The sequence below is a fragment of the Phyllostomus discolor genome, chromosome X, assembly GCF_004126475.2.
Source record: "Phyllostomus discolor isolate MPI-MPIP mPhyDis1 chromosome X, mPhyDis1.pri.v3, whole genome shotgun sequence".
In the NCBI taxonomy this organism is placed as follows: domain Eukaryota; kingdom Metazoa; phylum Chordata; class Mammalia; order Chiroptera; family Phyllostomidae; genus Phyllostomus; species Phyllostomus discolor.
The window spans coordinates 52,352,525-52,370,857 of NC_050198.1; positions in this window are offsets into that span (position 1 = coordinate 52,352,525).

The window sequence follows — 18,333 nt, forward strand, 5'->3', positions numbered from 1 at the left end:
AAGAAAAAATCACACAAAGTTATTGAGAATTACATGAGATTGCTGACATGATACCTGACACATACATATTCATTGCTAAATTTATCATCATCACCATTATTTTCAAGAATGGAGAGGGAAAGAAAGTGAGAGGAACTAACAAGATGGGAGAATGAAGGGAGCTCAAGAGACTGGAGATCGTCTTGAGGTAGAAAGATGAGCTTTGAGGTCAGCGGGAAGAATGTGGATAGCGGGGGCGGGGGGGCTCTGAGAGCAGTTTTAACCGGTGATGAAGCATGGTACAGCTAGAATGGGGGTGTGTCCTGCACATGGATCATGGATGTTGAACTCACCCAGAATGATGTCAGGACTTGGGATGGAGAAGACAGTGAGCCAGATGTCGAATTCTTCGTTGAATGGTTGAGGGGGATGGTTTGACCAGGAGAGGGTAGTTAACAAGAAGGCTCGATAAGGACTGGAGAGAGGAGGGTGCTGTAACCAGTTGGCATGAGAAGGAGGAGCTCTTGGTCGAAGGCGGAGAAGTAACAGTTGCAAAGCTAGAGCACAGACCACACCTCCCAGCCCTAAAGTGCCTGTAGTGTGGGAGTGTGAGCTGTGTCCACCAGGGGGCGCTGCAGGCAAAGCCGTGAGTTCCTTCGGGGAGATTCAAGTTTCAGCGTTTACAGGCGCGGAGGAAGAGAACAGTATTCTGTGAAGTTTATTTGCAGTGCACCGGGAATTGATTCCCTTCAGAGGCGATCCAAATGGTACAGAGAAGAGTGGGAAAGGGCAGTAGTAAGAACAAAGCTGAGTTAGAGTGGTTGGGGAATGGGAGCACAGAACAGAAGTAGGCTAGTATGGGAGAGGACAGATGATGGGCGGGGAGACTCACGTTTGGGCTGTAGCCAAGGACTGAGGGATGTGAAGCTTGGTGGGATTAACTGTCCTCAGATTTCCAAATGGAGCTTTTTCCCCTTTACATCTTTTGTTTATTATCAAAGTAACATATGCTTGTTTCAAACAATTCTAATCATTACTGAAGTGAACAATCTGCCTTACCCACCCTGTTTCCCACAGATAACCACTGTTGACTCTATCCTTCCAGATTTTTTCCTATGTGTACCACATAATGCCCTTAACAAAATCAAATCCTACTGTACTAATTCTTCTGAAACTTGCTTTTATCACAATACTATAATGGAAACATAATTGAGTATCAGTATATAGAGATCAGCTTGTTCTTATTTGTAGCTACATTGTCATTGTCATCACTCTATGGAGTAGTAGTAGTAGAAGTAATGGATGGCAATTATTGAATACTCTGCACTAGGTACTGTCTGCATACTTGGTATTTCACATAAATTATCTCATTCACTCTACATACCTTCATAAAGGAGGTATTATTATTTTCCACATTTTACAGATGGGAAAATTGAGGCACGGAAGTGTTTAGAAACTTGGGCAAGGTCATACAGTTCCCAAAAGCCATCTGACCTCAGAGACCAAATTCTTAATTATTAGCAGAGTGAAGCTTAGTCTCCCATTTTTGGATATAGTTTATTCAACCATATTCAACCAGTCCTCTACTGAAGTCATTTAGATTATTTCTAACTTTTTGCTCATTACAAATAATGTTTAAATTATCATCCTTATATATGGAGCATCTCAAAAAGATAAACTCCTAAAAGAAGACTTGCTGGGTCAAATGATTTTTCAAGCTGCTCTCCAGAAGCTGTGCTAATTTAGATGTTAACCAAGAGTGAACATATGTGCCTGTTTCACCACATCCTAACAAACACTGGGTTTTGATAACCTTTTACATTTTTGCCAATCTGATAGGTGAAAGATGACACTTCAGTCAGGTCAATGCTGTTTTAATTTTCATTATTAATTATAACATAGTTTGTGAGCCTTTTTATATGGCATAAGCTCTTTGTGTCTCCTCTGAGAGTTTCTTGTTCATTTTGCTTTGATGATTTTTCTAGTGGATTGTTCGCATGGTCTCATAAGCTATAGAAGCTCACTCATTCATTCCTTCAACAAGTATTCATTGAGCACCTACTGTGTGCCAGATACTGCCTTAGGACTAGGCATACAGTGGTGAATAAGCAAAGCCTCCATTTCCATGATGCTGACATGTAAGTAGAGGAAACAAATAATATGCAAATAACTGAATAATGCAATTGTAGATTATAGTGAGTGCTATAAAGAAAATAATACACTTCCAATAATGGGGCTCTTAAAATATAAAAAATAAACCTTTGCCTGCCTTCTATGTTGTGACTTTATCCTTGTTTGTCCTTCTTTGTCTTTCATTTTTGCATGAAATATCTTTTGCCATCGCGAAGTTGTTCAATTTTTGAGCAGTCAAGTCTGTCATTTTTTTCCTTTACAACTCTTAGGGTTTTTTTCTTGATTTGCAAAGACTTCTTATATCAATATTTATAAAATATTATCCTATGCTTTCTTCTAGTTTTTAATAGTTTCTATTTTTAAAATCTAAATTTCTGGCTAAGCTGAAATATATTTTGGAATAGAGAGTGAGATAGAGACTCAGCTTTAGTTTATCTGATGGCAGGCCAGTTGTCACAGTAAATGGTACCATATATTAAATGGTGTATCCTTTTTCCAGAAATAGTAAGTGAGGCCCACAGAAAGGAAGATCCTTGCTCAGGGTCATGTAGCAAATTAGTGGTGGTAGAATACTGAGCAGAAATATAAAGTCCCAGGTGTTGCTGACTCCTTATCAACAATACACAACTGATCTTGCCATGGCTACATCCCCTGATGTAGAACTGCCCACCCTGACCTGCACCAGGATTTACTCTCTGTGGCCATGGCACCTTCCCTTTCCAATAATCCCCCTGACATCTTGTTCAGAGATAGGAGTGCCATGACCCATTGAGCTCTGCTTCTTATAAACAGGCAAACACCTGCTGATTTCTGTGAGATGCCTCACCTTGACCCAGTTCTGGCTAGGAGAACTGGGGGCAGGGGGCAGACAGATTTGCCACTTAGGAACCAAAATAGTTAAGTATCCATTCTAAATAAAGCATGCAGTGTTGTTTACATTCAGTTTCTGATGGAGCAGCTGCTGTTCCAGGAGCCTTGCAAAAGGGCTGCTTTGAATTATGCCAAAGCAATAATGTAGGGGTTTGGAACACTTTGGAGCTTGTATTGAGGCCCCAGGTAGAACAGGCCCAGATTTGAAAAGTTTATCTTAAAAGAACAAGTGTTTACGCCACCTCCATTGCAGCTTGGCCTAATAGTCCATTTCATTTGGTGTTTCCTATACAGACTTTCCCTTCTCACTCCACATTTCCCCGGGGCTGTGACATTTTCATACCCCACAGCAGGAAGGTAGGCAGGTAGGCAGGAAGATATATCCAGGGAGAAAAAAAAAAACAAAAACAAAGTGATAGGAGTTGAAGTCATTCATGCTACTTGAGGTGACTTTTTTTAAAAGTTCATATTCCCCTCAGTTACCAGGAGATTTTGTTCAAACTGTGAACAAAACAGGTGGATAACTGCCTTCATTATTTCACTTGCCTTTCTTATCCTACTAACCTTGGTGGGTATTTTGTTGCTTCTCTCCTAAACCCTGCAGTAAATTTACTCCTTGTAGCAAAGTAAAACAGCATTTTAGCATCCTGTCTGTCCCCTACCTACAGGCATAATGGGTGTCCAGCCTTAGCAGTGAGATTTAAGATCCTTTTTCCGATGCCAAGGATATCACCAATCAGATATCACCACAACCAATACAGTCAAAAGAAACATGAGTTCCAGTCCCAAATCTGCCATGATTTGCTGTGTGACGTGGGGCAAGTCACTGCCCCTCTCTGGGACTCAGCTAGCTTCTAGTAAAATGAGAAGGTCAGCCTAAGTAGATTCCCTCTCCAGGCTTCTTGTCAAAATCATCCATGCTACTTACTAATACAAAGATTCCAGGCCCCAATTCAGACATACTGAATCAGATTGTCTGTGAGTTAGGAGCCACTATATCTATATTTCAATAAAACTCCCCGAGATTACACTATGCAGGCAGGTTTGGCATCCAGTGAACCAGATGACCTCAGGGTTGCTTCCACCTCTGATGTTAGGTGGTTTGATACTTCTTTCAACACTTCTCTATTTTTATCTCTAAGAAAGGTGCTTCTCTTTATTCCCACCCCACCCTCAAGCAAAGGGGTAGCTCATCCTCTCATCAGGAACAGTGAAGGCTTTAGCCATTCACTTGTCAGATGTTGAGTAGTCACCTTGAGGGATAGGACCCAGAAGGAAGGGGTATACTCATTATTGATCGGAAGCATGATAGAGGAGAGAAAAACAACAGCAACAACAATAGGAAAACGGGCAGACTGCATCTTCCTGAAGGCCAAGGCAGCCTGAGACCCTATTGGGGACATGGAGGGCACTGATGTTCTATAGAGAACATACCTAAGGTTCATTTTCCCTGGGGTCATCTCTGCCTCTGCCCAGGTAATACAATGCAAAGAGGCACAGCCAAGCTGGGAAGCAGTCTTCCTTTTTGTTGGTGAGGTCTTATGACTCCTGAGGTTGATTGATACCAGCAAGTGAGGGTATGAACACTTCTCTCTCTGCCACTGGGACCATCTGATCTCAGTCCCTTGCCCAAGCATCATTTGAGACAAGAGGCCTAAAAGGAGCACTGGGCTTTGACACAAGAACACTCTAGCTTTGGGGAAACCTTCGAACTAGGGCCCTTTTCTCATAACTAGGATCCTGCCCTCTTTCAGCAATCAAAGGCCCCCATCTCCTGCCAGCTGTATCACCCCCACTCTACTGACCTAGATCCCTGACTCTCTGTCTCTATGCTTGAGTCCACTTTCATTATTCATTATTCATTCACCCGCTATTTTCTAAGCATGTACTCTGACCTGCCACTGGGTTAATTAGGCCAAATGAAAGCAAAACAGAATGGTTCTGGCCCTCAGGAAGCCAACAGCCTAGCACAATAATTTACATTATCAGAATCAACATTTCTTTTTTATAATAAGTCTTTTTTGTTGCACTCCTTTACCATCTTGAAATTAAATTCATAGATACTATTCCCTGCTTATATATATACCTTCAAAATGATTGATAAGTGCCTTGCCACATAAATAAGAAATGAAAGTAATCCATAGTAAACTACTATATATTTAAATATGTAAATGTTCACACAGGACTACATGGAAAAAGCAATTGAAGTAGGGAGAGGCTTGTGCCTTCAGGTAGAATCTCGATGAATGCAACAGCTACAAATACAAACTGATAAAGGGGTATGGCATTGATGACTTTAATTCCAAGAGCAACATCACGATTGTTGAAATGATTTTCTGAAATGGTGAAAGGCTCTGGTTAAACCTCTGAAAAAAAAATCGTCCACGTCTTTACACAATATATAGTTTCATTAAAACCGTGGGATTGGGGGGAGCAAAACCCTTTGTGCATATATGTAAAATATGTATAGTATAAGTTTAGATAATTAGAACTTTAATTTTCACTTCCATGGAAGTCCAACAGAACCTTAAAAATCATGCAGGATGCTGGGCTAGTCTTCATTTTTGCGAGACTCCTGGGCATTGCAAAACATCTAGCATCCTCATTTCCACTAAGCAACCTCACAAAATTTCCAAAAGTCCCCTAGGGGGCAGTATTGCCTCAGTTGAGAGCTGCCGATCTAGTCTTTGAGTTCCGGTAAGACTGGGGCTTCATCTAGTTGCATACGGGTCCCCATTGCCTTCACTGCTGCCCTACAATGGAGTGCCATCCTTGCTACCAGTATCCAATGGAAATCAAAGCCCCCTCTCTGTTAGATCAGTTAGCTCAACTAGACTGGGTAGGACTACCGCTTTCACTGAAGCCAATTGCTTGTCTAGATTTCAGCCTGTTGTTGCACTGAACTCAGCCCCTGCAGCTGAGTGCCCTACCTTATCCTAAGAGTGCTGCTACTTGCACAAGCCAGCCCTTGCACTTTGCACCCCAGCCTCCAGCACCCCTCCATTCCAGACCCAGTAGAATAGCCAGGTTGGAACTTGGGTCTCACCAGATCCCTGTGGCTTTTTTTTCCCCCTGCAGCTAAATTCTCTTAGGATATTGAAAGAGAAAATAATTCTTCCCTGCAAATCAGAAGCCAAAGAGAGTCGGCCACCATTGGGATTTTCTCCTACCAACCTTCAAACAGTTTTTTTTTTCCTCCGCATCACAGATAGAGCCCCAAACCATTTGAAAAGCCAGCCCAGTTCCCCTCAGCACACTGCAGCCAAGAGTATGTGCTCTGGAATCAGACAGACCTAGATTCAAGTACAAGGTCTTCCTTTTGCTGCTGAGAAACTTTAAGAGTTTCACTTACACTCTCCAATCTGCAGTTTGCTCATTTAGAAAATGGTTATAATAATAGTACCTACCTCCATAGTGTCCTGCTAAAGATGAAATGAAATGAACGCTTGTAAGATGCTTAGCAGAGTGCCTGGCACACAGCATTCCCCCAGAAAATGATAGTAGTGCTGCTATTCTGAGAATCACATGGTGTGCTCTGAAAACTGGCTTCAGCTAACTTTTCTTATCCCATTCTGCATGTTTCCACTTTATCTTCTAGACCAAGTTCAAAGTTTTTGTGAGTCTGACCAGTGTGGTCTGTGTCTGGGGATGAAGTTCCATCCAATGAGAAATATCAAACTGATAAAATGTTAAGGACTCTATTCACCCAGCCAAAAAGAATGTACTTTTTTCTATCCTGTCTCATTCCACAAAGAAATTCCGAGATGTAGTTACTGAGCAGACCAGGATTGGGAAACAGAATTAACTAGGAAGTATACTTAAAGATGGCACCAGCTTTCTTAGAAAATTTAAGATTTGTCTGAAATGGTGTCTGGTAAAGTTAGCTGCATGGTTAATCACATCAAACAGCATCTGCACCATGCCAGAGCTTTTGGAGGAAAGGGGAAAAATACAATCAATCATCCAGGTGCCAAAGAGAGCATTCAGTTCCTATGCAGAGATGATATTAAAAAGTCACTTCCATGCAAGCAGCTATACTAAGGCAACAGACATTTTGAGGCAACAGACATCCAACCTGTCTATCTGTATGCTTAGCATTAATAAAGGGTTTTTTCCCCGGCTGGGTGGCTCAGTTAGTTGGAGCATCAACTCATACACCAAAAGGTTGCATGTTCAGTCCCCGATCAGGGCACAATTCCCAGCCATGACACATACGGCAGGTAACCGACCGATGCCCACCTCTCTCTCTCTCTCTCTCTCTCTCTCTCTCTCTCTAATTCTCAAAATCAATAAATGTATCTTTGGATGAGGAGTTTTTAAAAAGGGTCTTGATCCCTGGCTGGTGTGGCTCGGTGGATTGAGTGCTGGCCTGTGAACCACAGAGTCGCCGGTTCTATTCCCAGTCAGGGCACATGCCTGGGTTGCTGGCCAGGTCCCCAGTAGGGGGTGCACGAGAGGCAGCCACACATTGATGTTTCTCTCCATTTCTCCCTCCCTTCGCTTCTCTCTAAAAATAAGTAAAATATTGTGTTTTTAAAAAGTCTTGAATAACCCAGAAACAACTGAAGGGAATGTCCAAGCATTCATCAGTCGGTCAATATTTATTGAGTGGCTACTATGTGTGTGGCACTATGTAGGTTATAGAAAGCAGAGGAGCATAAGGATTAGTCTAGAACTTCCTTTTGAAGAACTTGCTATCTGTTTGGGGAGTAGAGGTGCATGGGGAGAACTCCCTAGACAAAGCAATAGAAAGCCCTTCAGCTAAGACTTTCAGGGTGGGCTAGCATCACTTTATTTGCTATAATTATACTCACAAAATCAAGCAGACCAGATATTCTGCTATTTGGTAAAAGGAAAAAAAACACAGTTGTGTTCATTGAGGTGGTTGTTTGACTTTACAAGAACTTACACAGAGTGATTCATAACCAGTTTTTGGTGTCAGGCAGATCTGATTGTAAGCTCTGGCTTTGCCACTTTACAAGCTGTGTGACCTCGTCCAGATTGCCTAACCTCTCAGAGCCAGTCCCCTCATGTGGAAATTGAAGTTAATAATAGGATATTCTTTGAAGAACTGGTGTGAGGATTAAAAAAGATACTTTAAATAAAGCAGTGGGCTAAAGCCTGCCACATAGTTAATGTCCTCTAAAAAGGTATCTTACTATAATCATTAAGAGTTATTGCATAGCCCAAATATATCTAGAAACTCTGAAATAAATTTCCAACCTCTCCTATTAGCAATGACGGCAATGTCTATTCCTTGGAGCACTAGTATTCTTGGGGAAGAGCTGGCCAGGCCTGGGAACATGACAAGGTAAAGACAGTATTTGTACAACAGAACCTTCTCCCCCAGGTTAATCTGACTTTCATGCTCCCACCTACACACCCAGAAGAGACTCCCTTCTGCCATTGAGGCCCCTCTCTGGGAGCTCTTGGTCATCCAATTTCAATATGTCTTTTTACAACTTCCATTTGCCATTTGGCATCCTGCATCTCCTTCCCTGAGGTCTAGCAACACAAGAAAGGATAGAAAAATTGTAATGTGACCTTTTTATAAAGAATGACTCGTATGTAAAAACCCAACACCACCTCTTAGAAAATGCATGAATACAAAACCCACAAAAGGCTCTGACTCATGTTTGGGAGAAGTGACAGGCAGATCTGAATAGATTTTTCTAATTTAAGTGCCAAAAAATGTGTCTCTGAATCTTTGTCACAGTATGTATTGTATAGTTGCCACCCCAAAAGGAAACACTGGGTTTTTATGAGAAAGCATTATGGCAGTTCCAACCGAATGTAGATGACAGAATTTGCTTCTGAAAATGCTATTGTGTATATTTTGTTGTTTCCTGGTTATTAATACAATACATTTTGCCTCTGAGTCAAACATTTTTATTTTTGCCCACAAAAATTGTGAATTACAGGAAGTCTAACAGGCTTAATTACAGAGGAGTTTTAACTTAATCCAATGGTTTTGCAATAACCCACACTAAGTCAGTGTCACTCCCCACATTTAATGGGAAGTAAGTGGTCAGAAATGGCCTTTAGAAACATTGTTAGAGAAAAGGCACACAATGAGCACAAACAAGGCTGGTTCTCCTGAGGTAAAAATGACAGGCTGAGGTCACTGTAATTATCCACAGTGCTTTTTGTATGCAGTTTCCCATTACATGTGTTACCTGTTGCTTTCAACTTCCTATAATTACAGTTTCATATAGTCAGATAATGCTGTTTCCCCTTCATTTTACCAACCAGCATGCTCAGGAGAAAGTCACTCTCGGCCTTTTGAATTTGACCTGTGAGTGTATTTTAAAAGGCAAATCTTCTTAGCCCAGCCAAATGAGACTAATTAGAAAAGCTCACCATAGAAATGAGAGGACTCTTACGTGTAATAACTGAGCTCTGCAGCCAGACTCTAATCACTAAGTCACAATTTTGGAAAGAGAGAACCTGTAAAGGCTTCGGAAGACAGCAATGAAGACAATTAAGACAGATTGGAAAAGAGAATCTAGAAGAAGAGGTTAAAGGCATTAGGGCCCTGGCTGGTGTAGCTCAGTGAATTGAGCGTGGGCTGCAAACCAAACGGTCCCTGGCTCGATTCCCAGTCAGGGCACATGCCTGGGTCGTGGGCCAGGTCCCCAATGGGGGGTGGGGCATATGAGAGGCAACCACACATTGATGTTTCTCTTTCTTTCTTCCTTCTTTCCCTTCTCTCTAAAAATAAATAAATAAAACTTCAAAAAAATTAAAAAGGTATTAGGGTTATAAGGACAATTTAACTCCAAGAGGGAAAAAAAAGGGAGCCCGAACAGCTGTTCTTCCATGCTAGTGAGAGTACAGAATAAATGAATGGCAGTACGAGGCACTTTAGGTTAGATGTAAGAAAGAACTTCATAACAAGTCCCCTTAAAACACTAAAGACCATTCATTCTTTGTTATCTTTTGGGGGTTATTGTTGTTCAAGGACAGTTTTCTGCCTTTTCCCCCCACCCCAGCCCAGCACCCCAGCCTTCTCTACCTCCCTGCTGTCTCCACCCCCCCATTATTGTCCATGTGTCCTTTATACTTGTTCCTGCAAACCCTTCACCCTTATCCCCTGAAATTCCCTCCCTTCTCCCCTCTGGTCACCGTCAGCCTGTTCTCTATTTCAGTGTCTTTGGTTATATTTTGTTTGTTTCTTTGTTTAGGTTCCTGTTAAAGGTGAGATCATATGGTATTTGTCTTTCACCACCTGGCTTATTTCGCTTAGCATAATGCTTTCCAGTTCCATCCATGCTATCAAAAAGGGTAGGAGCTCCTTCTTTCTTTCTGCTGCATAGAATTCCATTGTTTAACTTCCTTTATTCTTAAAACATGGGTAGCACCCCAGCCACATAATGGACTGTGTATCAGGCACTGGAGAAGTTCACAGGCTGAGAGAAATACACCAAATAGACAATTAAAAGACAGTGGGATGCATTCTAAAATAGAAGAAACTGAGAATACTTTGGAATTTAAAAGGCAAAAGGATGCATATAGTATAATATTACATATTACCTCCAGTGGAGTCTGAGACAGTACCCAATAATCAAGAACATTAATAATGTCAAACAGAAACACATGAATATTCAAACAGGGTGTGATAAAGACTATAAAATTTATGGTCTTTATAGTATAGTCTCATGCCAGTTTGAGTTTTGTCGCCAAATGAGTTTGCCATAAACGTACAAAAGGCTCTCAGTTTTCAGAGATTTGTGGATTTTGAAATGATAGATATGAGACTATAGATATGTGTAAGGGAAGTCTGGCCCAGCACTAGGACTTGGGAATGACAGGGGACTTCTGGGCATGGGCAGCACATGGGTCTCTAATGTTTTAACCTGCTCCCACTCTGCTGTCTTGGTACCATAGACAAGTTCTGAGGAATATGGTTGTGTGTGTGTCTGTGTAAAGCAAAGGGAGCCTCCTCATTGCTTCTCAGGTCAAGACCACTTTTGAGCCCTACATGTGAAGTGGCCTCTGGCAATGCATCTCAGAAGAATTAACCAAATGACCAATAAATGGTTTCTTGCTATTGCTATAAAGATTTCATATATTTGGCACCATAGTCCCTATGAGCACACCCACACAAGTATTTGCAGAATAAGTATACTCACATGGGGCTTTCAAAGTGGGGGTGGAATTACCATGCAGGGTCCCATCTCTGGCCTCCCTTTTAAAACTCCAATCTGTGATGAGAGAGTAGGCAGAAAATGGATGCCCTGCTGCCTCTCTCACACATACTCCAGAGGATGGTAGAACTTGGCAAGGAATAAAGAAAGTTGAACTGCCTACAGGGAGGGGCACTTGAGTGCCTACTTATCTGGATTGGGAGAACACCAAATTACCCTCCACCAGCCAAGTAGCTTCACTGGGGGGCTAGCCTTCCTTGAGGGGGAACACCCAGTGAACACTGCCACACACCTTCAGGAGTTGTTTGCTTCCTGAAAAAAGGGAGAAGTCTCTGAGCTTGTTCTTCTTCTGTTTACAATTGGAAAAAGGACACCACCTTCAGGGGCTATTTTCTGCTATTAGCCACCTGCAAACATCACCTACACCTAAAGAAACTAAGGCCCTCTTTTCAGATTTAGACACCCCACCTACCAAGAAATATCCTCCACACTGGTCCTCCTCTCTGCCCTCTGGGACTCCAAGCCCACATCATTTCAGGATGAGCTTAGCTTACAACCACTGCCTTCAAGGCCTGGCTTCCCGACCTTGGTGATTCCAAAGCACACATACATCTGTTGGAACACCCTAAGCAAAACCCAGCTGGGGCCAGAGCCTGCAGTCCCAGGATTTTCCACACTCCCATGCCCCACCCCACTCTCTGATCTTCCTCTTCCCAGGGGAGTTAGCTTCCTGTAATGCTTCACTTTCCTCTCCCCAATAGGAAAGTCTCTGATAAAAGAAGGTGCCCTCAGACTACCCCTTGCAATGGACTCAAAAGAGTCATGCAGAGTTTGAGGCATCATTCATAGGCAAAAAGGAGATACCTGGGCAGAGGGGAGCCTTCTCAGTGCCCATCAGATTATGATATGGAGCCACCAAGTCAGTCCTTACCTTCCTTTTGTAAGGTGGACTGTGGCAACGCTCCTCAAAGGAATGGACTCTGTTTTCTGAATTCAAATCAGGTTGTGTGGACAAATATCATAAGATACTATCTGGAATTAAGAATGATCTAGAAAGTCTGAGACATAGTTCTGCCAAAAGTAGAGGGTACTGGGAAAGGAAGAGGGTACTTTGCGGGGAAAAAAAGACTTGATGGTGAGAAGAGGGAATGAGAACTGAAGGCAGAAGTAGTGGTGGAAGAGAAACCTGGGTGGTGAGGGAGGAGATGTTGAGCCAGAAAACTAGTAAAACCAAATTTAAGGAAAAACCTTTTTTCACTGTTTATTTTGTTTTTTTTTTCACATTTTCTTATGTATATATATATTATTGATTATGCTATTACAGTTGTCCGATTCCCCCCCTTTATTTTCCTCCACCCTGCACACCCCCTCCTGCCCCCATTCCCGTCCCCCTTAGTTCATGTCCATGGGTCATACATGTAAGTTCTTTGGCTTCCCCATTTCCTGTACTATTCTTAACCTTCCCCTGTCTACTTTGTACCTACCATTTATGCTACTTATTCCCTGTACCTTTTCCCCCATTCCCACCCTCCCCACTGATAACCCTCTATGTGATCTCCATTACTGTGATTCTGTTCCTGTTTTAGTTGTTTGCTTAGTTTGTTTTTGTTTTTGTTTTTAGGTTCTGCTGTTGATAGTTGTGTGTTTGTTGTCATTTTACTGTTCATACTTTTGATTTTCTTTTTCTTAGATAAGTCCCTTTAACATTTCATATAATAAGGGCTTGGTGATGATGAACTACTTCAACTTGACCTTATCTGGGAAGCACTTTATCTGCCCTTCCATTCTAACTGAAAATTTTGCTGGCTAGAGTAATCTTGGATGCGGGTCCTTGCCTTTCATGACTTGGAATACTTCTTTCCAGCCCCTTCTTGTCTGCAAGGTTGCTTTTGAGAAATCAGCTGATGGTCTAATGGGAACTTCTTTGTAGGTAATTGTCTCCTTTTCTCTTGCTCCTTCTAAGATTCTCTCCTTATCTTTAATCTTGGGTAATTTAATGATGATGGGCCTTGGTGTGTTCCTCCTTGGGTCCAACTTCTTCGGGACTCTCTGAGGTTGCTAGACTTCCTGGAAGTCCATTTCCTTTGCCAGATTGGGGAAGTTCTCCTTCGTTACTTTTTCAAATAAGTTTTCCATTTCTTGCTTTTCCTCTTTTCATTTTGGCAACTCTTTGATTCCGATGTTGGAACATTTAAAGTTGTCCTTCAGATTCCCAAGCCTCTCCTCATTTTTTAAAAATTCTTGTTTCTTCATTCTTTTCTGATTGAATATTTTATTTCTTCCTTCTCATGCAAACTGTTGGTTTGAGTTCCAGTTTCCTTCCTGTCACTGTTGGTTCCCTGTACACTTTCCTGTACTTTACCTTGCATAGCCTTCACTTTTTCCTTTATTTTGTGACCATACTCAACCATTTCTGTGAGCATCATCCCGATTACCAGTGTTTTGAACTGTGCATCTGATAGGTTAGCTATCTCTTCATTGCTTAGTTGTATTTTTTTTTTGAGTTTCGATCTTTTCTTTCATTTGGGCCATTTTTTTTAATCTCTGCTTGCCTGTTAGGTAGTAAGGGGTGGAGCCTTAGGTATTGCCAGGGGGCAACCCACATGGCTGCGTTGTGGTGCTGTATGTGTGGGTGGGGCTAAGAGGGAACCATCCAGTTTGCTCAGTTCTTGGCCAGCTTTCAGTCAATTCCTCCACTACCCACAAGCAAATTTGGTCCTTCTGGTGCTGATTCCCAGGTGGGCGTGGTTGTGTACATTATAGGACCATGTGAGTCTCTCCAACAAACTCTCCTGTGAAGCTGGGAGTTTCTCCCACCGCTGCTGCAACCCCCACAGGTTTATCCAGTCAGAGGTTTTGAGGCTTCATTTCCCTGGGCTGGAACCCTGGGTTGCAAGGTCTGTCTCACTCCCCAGTTGTTCCTCCCAGTTTATCCACATGCAAATGTGGGACTGCCTGCTCTGCCAACCACTGCCTCGCCCACCCCAGTCCTCAAGCTGCCACCTTGCCGTGAGTCCTCTCCACCCTGGCTGTCCATCTCCGCCCCTCCTAGCGATCTGGATGAATGTTTCTTCTTTAACTCCCTGGTTGTTGGACTTTCATACAATTCAATTTTCTGACAGTTCTGGTTGTTTTTTAATTTTTAAATTTGTTGTTGTCCTTTTGGCTGTGCGAAGAGGCATAGTTTATCTACGTATGCCTCTATCTTGGCCGAAAGTCTGAGTGCTTATTGTGTACTGGACACTGTAGTTGTGCATCTCACAACATCCTCACAGCCACTGTAGAAGATGAGAACTATTATTAGGTCCCTTTTACAAGGACCTATCATTAGATTCATATAATTGTTATTAGATCAATTTTCTGAGGCTCACTGAGGTTAAGTAATTTGTGACAAATCACACAATCAGTGAATTGGGATTCAAATACCCGCTGGTCTAACCCCAGAGCCCTCAGCCATCTGAGGAAAGGGCCAAACACCTCTTAATTGTAGATGGAACCTCCCTAGTGTATGTTGGTAGAGGACCCCAAACAACCCATCCCCATCATCACACACAGAAGCACCCACACTGCTCCCACAGGGACCATCAGCTCCTGGGTTAAAGATTGAGTTCAGGGAGGACACCATTAAAATGTAAATATGTGTTTTGCAGGTTAGCACAGTCCAGAAGTCAGGAGAAAATCCTGCCCTGTTTCAAGATCTTAGAAGAGTTGGGAAAGATGGAGCACTCAGCAGGATGGGTGGCCTGTAGCAGCCATAGCAGGGGTGGCAGTGGGTGGCACTATGGCAATAAGTCTATGAGATACACCGGGAGTCTGAAGACATGGAAGACAAATTTGACTTACAGTACCATTTTACCCTGAGCTTCCCATGTCCTCCATAAATACAAATGAGGAGAGGAACAAATGGTGCATGCCTTGGAGACCAATAGCCTAGGTTCAAATCCTGGCTTTGCAACCACTCAACTACATAACTTTGGGCAAGTTAGTGCTCTGAATTTCCATTTCCTCATCTGCAAAATGCAGATGGACACACACAAAAAAAAACATTTACTGCAGGCATGCAAATGTTTGTATAAAATTCTCAGCACAACACCTGGTACTTAGTAGAAACCCATTAAATATCAAGTTCATCTGCCCTGCTTTCACCGCCTCTTGGAAGAAAAGGGATGTCAAATTTAAAAGCCCTAGAAATAGAATGGAAAATAAGTAAGGACTAGGTCATTCATTGATTCATTCAACACATAAGCCCCGAATTCCTCCTTTATGCCCTGGAAAGTCAGACATAAATAAACCAGTCACTGTTCTCAAGGAGCTCACATTCTAGTGGGCACAAGCCCAATACACTGTTGCCATATGATTGAATGTATTATATGATATAGGAGGGCTAGTGGGGCACTTGAGGGTACTGAAAAAGTTCACAGAGAAGGTATTTGACATAGAACTTGAAGGACAAGTAGTAATCGTTAGGCAGACAAGGAAAGAAAGTGTATTCCAGGTAAAGGGATAGCATATGCTAAGAAACTCAACATGGCAGGTTTAGGTGGAGCAGAAGTGGTAAGGATTGGTGAGATATTACACTACAGGAGAAAATACCCAAAATATATAGTAACCAGTGTAACATGGGCATTAAACACTTAGAAAGGACCCAGTGGTCATAAACAATAAGTAAGGCCACATTAGGGCCTTTAAGAAAGGGATTCCTCATATTTAGAATACTTTTGTCAATAGAAGTAAATACAGGTAGATAATTGATTCATTTGTTATTACTGAGGCTCCTATGCTATTTGAACATTTAGTGGGATAGTAACAGTAACATCTGGCATACAAGATATGTATACAGTGGCATATAATGCTGTTTCACAGAAGCAATTTTATGAATTCCACCCATATCTGAACATAAGAGATTTTTTATTATCCTGCCTAAACTTGGATGGGTATCTATTCAGTAGATTGTCAGGGTGGAAGAGCATAATCTCCTTATATTTCCCCTAAGTACAAAGGCCACAGCCACACACATAATATGTTCCTAATCAATGTTGAATTGCTGTAATGAAGTCAGTTGAATTGAATGTCTTTCTTTTGTAATTCTATCCCTGTAATTTTTTAAAAAAATCTTTTATCTAGTAATTCTAATTAACTCACCTCTTTTCCTTATCCTATTCATTACCAATTAATTTGCTAATAATGTCAGATATTCTTAGGTTAGAAAAGAAAAATTTTTAAATTATCTTGGAATTCCATAGAGTTCCCTCTTAGTTAATTACCCTCTGATTATTTCTCATTCATCCCAGGTCTTAGATCCTATAGTCTTAGGCTAGCATGGATTTTATTGACTGACCTGTTGTTTTTCTGAGCCTCCCAAGTGAGATAATCAGTAATGCAGATGAGACACACAATGAGGTTATATTAATCATTTATTTGTAAGTGAACTAGGTCACCTTTCACATCAGCTCTCCTCACATGTCAATTTTAAACATATCTAACATGAAACAGCCCAATGAAATCAGCTCCATCAAGGTAAGGGCCTGCAAACAAATCTTTTTGAGAAAATTAGTAAAAACAAAAATGATTTTTTTTCTTGCACCACAGTTAAGCCCTAACCAAATCAATGGGACAAGGGGCATCTCCACCTGATGTAGGCTGTGAGAGCAAATTCAACTTCATATTTGTAGGAAATGAGAGCCCCAGTTTAGGCTTTGGAACCAGATCAGCTTCTCTTCACACTCCAGCTTTACCACTTTTTTGCTGTGAGTGTTTTTTAAAATATTTATTTATTTTTAGAGAGAGGGGGAGGGAGGGAGAAAGAGAGGGAGAGAAACATCAATGTTTGGTTGCTTCTCTTAACTAAGAGGGTCCCTATTGGGGACCTGGCCCGCAACCCAGGCATGTGCCCTACACTGGGAATTGAATATGTGACCCTTTGGTTTGCAGGCCAGTGCTTAATCCACTGAGCCACACCAGCTGGGCCCAACTGTTGTGACTCTTTAGTAAGTTTTTGTTTAACTTCACAAATCTAGGTAATTTGGGGGTAAAAATATCTGCCTTGCAGGGTTGTTTGTGAATATTAAAGGTAAAGTATGGAAAGTGAAAGTCCTTAGCACTGTGACTGGCAATGAATAGATGCTCAATTAAGTGGTAGTTGTTATGAGTGTTACTGTGAGTCCATTATAAAGCAGAAAGAACATGAGACCATGAGTCAGGAGCCCCAGTTCTGTTCTTAGCTGTACCACTAATGAACCAAAGACATTGTCCCCTCTCTGAGCCTCAGTTACTTTGTGAAATAAACAGATTTGCTGAGGGATAGATAATATGTCACCTGGGTTCCACCACCCTCTTCTTTGACACCTGCGACAGGCATCAGTAATCAGGAGTCTTCCTAATGAGCAAACGTGGACTTAGAATCATTCTCACCGCTGGGTCCCAAACAGCCTCTACTGCTCAAGTAAAGTTGGAAAATGAAATGAATCTTAGTTGCCTTCCCTGAATTACATGGTCTCAGATGTATATTTCAGTGCAAAGATTCCAAGTCTCTGTGGAAGAAATGCTCTCTGATAATATTTACAAGCCAACTACAAGGTGAAGTGAAGGCTTTCAGGTTCAGAGTGACTTTCCACCTAACTAGATGAAAACAAATAATTCAACTTACTGGTGTAATGCAATGAGACTAACTTGGATTTATGTCTCTTTCTTCTGATGAATCCTAGCTCTATGACTTTGGACACCCCACTAAACCTCTCTGAGCCTCAGTTTCCTCATTTGTAAAAATGGACCTAAGATGGTTGTGTAAGATGTTAACATCCGGGGAAACTGGGTGAATATATAGAAGCTCAGTACTGTCTTTGCAACTCTTCTGTAAATCTAAAGTTATTCCAAAAAAAGTTTATGTTTACAAAGTGAGCAGAAGGGCAATACCTTGAGGGACTGTGAAGATTAAATGAGGTAAGATGTGGGAAAGGATGGAGTTTGGTGTCTTCCTTTTCCCCCTACCAGGCATCTTCCTTCACCTACACATTTGAACTTGTAGAACACCTGAGGAATTAGTAGGTATGCTTTCTGAACTGTGATGCCAGCAGGCTCACCTGGTTGACAGCACTGCAGTTCAGAGTCCTGCTGCCAAGTTGAAGCCCTGCAGACAAGAAAGTTGGATTTACACTGTCCAGGGAGCCAATGCATGTGTCACACAATGCCAGAAATCAAATTGGCA